Source organism: Teleopsis dalmanni, chromosome 1 (assembly GCF_002237135.1).
Source record: "Teleopsis dalmanni isolate 2A chromosome 1, ASM223713v2, whole genome shotgun sequence".
NCBI lineage: Eukaryota > Metazoa > Arthropoda > Insecta > Diptera > Diopsidae > Teleopsis > Teleopsis dalmanni.
In genome coordinates, this window is record NC_051846.1 from 154,492,334 (window position 1) to 154,497,274 (window position 4,941).

General features: G+C 27.8%; 2 long non-coding RNA genes across 2 annotated transcripts; one reads left to right on the forward strand and one right to left on the reverse strand.

Annotated features, from left to right (window-relative positions):
• Window positions 1-3,004: 3,004 nt before the first annotated feature.
• On the forward strand, window positions 3,005-3,258 carry LOC119668425. The gene is made up of 2 exons (XR_005251492.1): window positions 3,005-3,039; window positions 3,100-3,258. It is a non-coding gene; the product is annotated as an uncharacterized LOC119668425 (long non-coding RNA).
• A 144-nt stretch (window positions 3,259-3,402) lies between these two features.
• LOC119668432 lies at window positions 3,403-3,971 on the reverse strand. Its single transcript, XR_005251493.1, has 3 exons — window positions 3,939-3,971; window positions 3,662-3,882; window positions 3,403-3,599 (listed from the first exon to the last, which is right to left on the reverse strand). It is a non-coding gene; the product is annotated as an uncharacterized LOC119668432 (long non-coding RNA).
• Between the last annotated feature and the right edge of the window lie 970 nt (window positions 3,972-4,941).

The following is a 4,941-nucleotide window of genomic DNA, read 5'->3' on the forward strand; positions in this document are numbered from 1 at the left end:
AATTTCTGGACTATCGGCGCACGTCACATTGCACGAAAAATCGTCAAAACATGTCGCCCCAAACTTTTATCTCAAGTAATGGGAAATCTTCCAAGAGAGCGAATAACCCCAGCTAGACCATTCGAACGGTGTGGGGTGGATTTCTGTGGACGAATCAATACGCACTTTAGAATTCGTGGCAAACGTCCTTATAAAACATACATCGCTATCTTCATATGTTGTAACGACACTTTGGGTGACGTTCAAAAATTTTTAGTTTTTGCTGGGGTATCCTCAGCCGTCGTCCAGAGTCGAGACAATAAATTTATATTTTCGCTGAGACGTGGTTTTAGAAGAAAAGAACGTTGATTATATATATAAATTATATATTTTTATTTATTTCATAAAAGAAACTATTATTAACAAAGTATAATTAAATAATTGCTAAATAAGCTATTCAGCATATAATAAGTTATAATTCACTTAAAGTATTCCTTTTGCTTAAGAATTTTAAAAAAAAATATGTGGATGGAAAAATATGTGGATTGTTCATTTGTTGTTGTGTTCAAAATTCCTTTACAAGTTTTCCATTCATAAAAAAAATTCATTTTTTTCCGTATATTTTAGGTTCTGCACATTGCATGTATCGATGCCCGCGGCACGTTGGAACCGAGAATCGCAGGTAATGTCCATGTGATTTATAAATAAACATTTTAATTCAATTTCATATTTTTTAGCTAAATCCATTTAAATTTTCTTCACGTGAGTGATTTTTATCTATATTATATGTAGAGGTAGTAATTAGTTGACACACAGATTTTCTTTTTCGCTTGTTCTTGCGATATGTACCACAGAAATTTACTGTGTGAATTTGTGTCGTTACAATGTGTTATGGTAGCCTATAGGTATGTTAGGAAAGAAAAAATATTTAAAGAAAGAAAATTTTTTTTTTAAACTAAACTAAATAAACTATATTATACGTAATAAATGTATTGACACAAGGGCATACCAAACACAGCAAATACTCACCACAATTCGAGTTAAGCAAAGAGAAAGGGGATGGTGAGTTTATATAGAAGAGAGTTGAGTATAGACCGTAAGAGAAAGGAGAAGCATTGTAACGAACAGCAAATATGAAAATGTAACGTAAATGTATAAATCCCCTACATCATAAATAATATAATGCAGAAACTTTACACAAATACCCAATATGCAAAACATTCCGTAATAACACATTAGGCCCATAGGAGCATATATAATGATACTGACCTCCATATGCAAATAATATAACGATATCTACACATGGAAAGAGCATCCTCATATCTGCTCACGACATTGCATAGCTGCATCCTCATATACACATCAATCCTAAACATTACTGATGGAATAAATATATATATAAAACTATAACAAACTGCTACAAATTACAAAGCACATCATATAAACATCATAAAATTGCATATCAATAAAACACTAATTGAGTATAAATATGTAACGTAAATGTATAAATCCCTACATCATAAATAATATAATGCATATAAAATCTATGTCCATGTCCACTACAAAACCGTCCAAAACAGTCTACAATAGATCATCTAAGTGTTGATGCAACCAACAAAGTCAACTATTGTTATGGTTTCCATTGACGCGTTTCATCCGGTCACCAACCGGACTCATCAGAATGGATAAAACTTAATATGTCGTGTGTTATTGTTTTTTTAAAAATGCTATATTTGAATTATTAATAAATAATAAAATTAATAAATATTAAATAATAAACAACTATATGAAATCCTTAAATTTAAATAAATTAATGTTAGGCAATGCACATGATAATAAATTATTTAAATTAAAACAAATATGCAATGCCTTACCTAAATAATACTACGTGAACAATTGTCACATATTACACATCTTAAACCACTTATAGTTGGTGTCAGAAATAATTGTATTAAATCTATTAAAATCCATTAATATCAAATGTATGCTTGTAATAAATTCTATCAAATAATTGTAAATTATAAATTACATCTTATCTTAGTATGCGGCTCCTTAACCTCCATTTCATAATATTGCGGTTATTGAAATCCTCACATTAATCAATACATATATTTTATTACACTCAACACATGAATTTCTTTACATATGCACCAAATATTATTGCACATTCTTCAAATATTAAGGAATAACAAATGACTAGTTTTCTCCACCTGCAATACTATACCAAAAATGGAATCATAAACCATAACACAAACAAAATGGAATGGAGACTACGAACATTTCCCGTAATCATTCTATCCTCACATACTTCACAATTGTCAAAAAATAGTCTGACTAATTATTCCTATTAGTACAACCCAATATTGTATATTAATGTAAATTGCACATTTAATATAAAGGAATCCATTATGATCTTAAATATTAGACCAATTTTTAATATTAAACTCATATTTAATGTTAAACATTAATAATTACACAACCCGAACAATGTAAATTCCTAAATTTTAATATAAATTAAAATTAGAGTCATCTTGTGATATTTGCTTCATTCTTTACATTTATTTATTGTTCCTTCCTTTTTCTTTTTCAAACCTATTATCCAAACATATTATTGACATCAACCTTGAATTTTACTTTTGTAAATTGACTAAACTAATAGTACGTTTCCACTATGTACTTAGTAAGTCATATAGTATCATAGAGCTTTTTGCGTTTACATTATTATGAGTTACTTAAGGAATAGAAATACTTAAGGAATAGCTTTTATGTGTCAAAAAGTTTTTAGTTTCAGAGCTTTTCTGTGTTTACATTTTAATTGTAAACAGCTGACATCAATTTTGTATTGTTAAAAGTATATAAATCAACATGGAAGAGAACGCAGAAAATTTCAATAATTTAATATATAATATGTGTAATGTTGTGCATAATATAAAAGCGGCTGTTGCTGCATATATAAAAGAACAGACAAAAATTTATAAAAAAATACAAATGATCCAAAAACAACAATTAACGTTGCTTTCGTCAATGATAACAAGAAAAAAAAGGAAGTGCTGGACTTTGGTAAGTACGGGCAGTAAATTATTAAATAAAGAATAAAATTTAAATGAGTTGCTATTTTAGAAAAGAACGAAGAAGTTTTGGGAAGAAGATTGCCAAAAAAATGGTCCTGAGTTCTTTGAAGAAAATTTTCGTATGAGCATAGAATCTTTCAATGAGCTTTGCAATCGTTTGAAAAATTTGGAGAAGCAAGACACCAGCTTTAGATGTGCAATTTGTTTATTTGTTTATTTTGCCATTTTAAAAATTTTATAGAATACTTATATCGGAAAATATATTACTATACTTAAATGTACATAAAAGTAATCGATTTTAATATGATTAAAATAACTTATAAAGATTTTATAATTACAAATTAAAAAATTAAAACTTATAACTAAGAAATTATTGTTCACTATTTCCTAAATAAAACCTTTGTCACATAGCCTCACTTAGCACGGTTAGAAGCTGATTCAAATCTCGCACTATAACGTAATATGGAAAAGAAAATCGTCCATACACGATATAGTATTGACACTTTTATCTGTTAGTATTTCCATAGTTTGGACATCTAATATAGAATGCTGGTAAAAGAACATTTTATTTATTTTATGTAACAGAATTTAAAAAATTTCTCCGATATCACCTTGTATTCTCGATTATATATTATTATATAGACTACAAATATTCTTTGTAATCGTGCCAGTTTTGTGCTGGTTAGTGAGTCTTAGCCAGATTTTATCTTTACAGTTTGAGTTGTATACATTTAGTTAGCTCTAAAATCTCTCTCACTAAATCTCTGGTATTTTGTGCTATTCGATTTGATATTATTTGCCATGTTTCCTAATCTCCGTATTGTAGTATTGCCTACAAAAACAAATATTTTGTATGTATAAAAAAAAAATATTTAAAAAAATTCTTACCTCTTGTTTGTTTTGATTTTTTGATTGTTTGTTTATGTTTACATTTTGCTTCATATGTCAAATATGTCAAATTTCGATAATTTCCAATGTTGCATTCGTCATATTTGGTATAATTTTGGTCGAATTTTGCTTACTATATTCTATAGTAAATGAGAAAGCACGGAAGCTCTTTGTATGGCAAATGCAATTTACTCAGTAAATGAAGCCTACTAAGTAAGGCTAAGTACATAGTGGAAACGTACTATAAACCATATTTTACATATCGTCAACAAACCAAATACTTTAATTTGCAATTAATTAAGGTATAAACATGCTTTATCCATTTAAATAATTATATAAATACAATTAAATCAAACTCCATATCCAAACATTTATTCATCTTGAAATTAAATTATAGCATTATTAATAGACACTAAAAACTATTACGTTTTAGACATTCCTACCAACTTTAGTACATGTACTAAATTACAATAAATTGGCATACTCCGCCAAAATTGTTATTATAAAAAAGCTTTTGATCTGTAAAGACGTGGTGCATATTGAATTTTATTTTTATCAAACATACTTAAGCGAGAAACTATTGAAGCTATATGTGAAATGTTAAACACAATAAATTTCAGCAAACAAAACCATATGTGACATCAAATATTCCTATGTGAGAAACTATTGAAGTTATAAGTGAAAATACCAAACACAACAAATACTAATAAAGAAATTGTGCGTGATGCAGTTCTTGCATATATATTCAAATTCACTACAATCCTAAAACCATAAATCTTAAATCAAATTAAGTTCCCAAATTAAATGTTGATTTAAAAATTAAATTAAATTAACTATTATTCCTCAAAATTACAGATTTCTTCTAAAACTATATTGTGGCCTCAACATATGTTTCCCCATCAATTATACATCTTAGACAACAACAAAACCTATCAAAGTGACCAATATATGCAATTTGCACCGGCACAAATTATAAAATATTATATGGGTTATTAATAATATT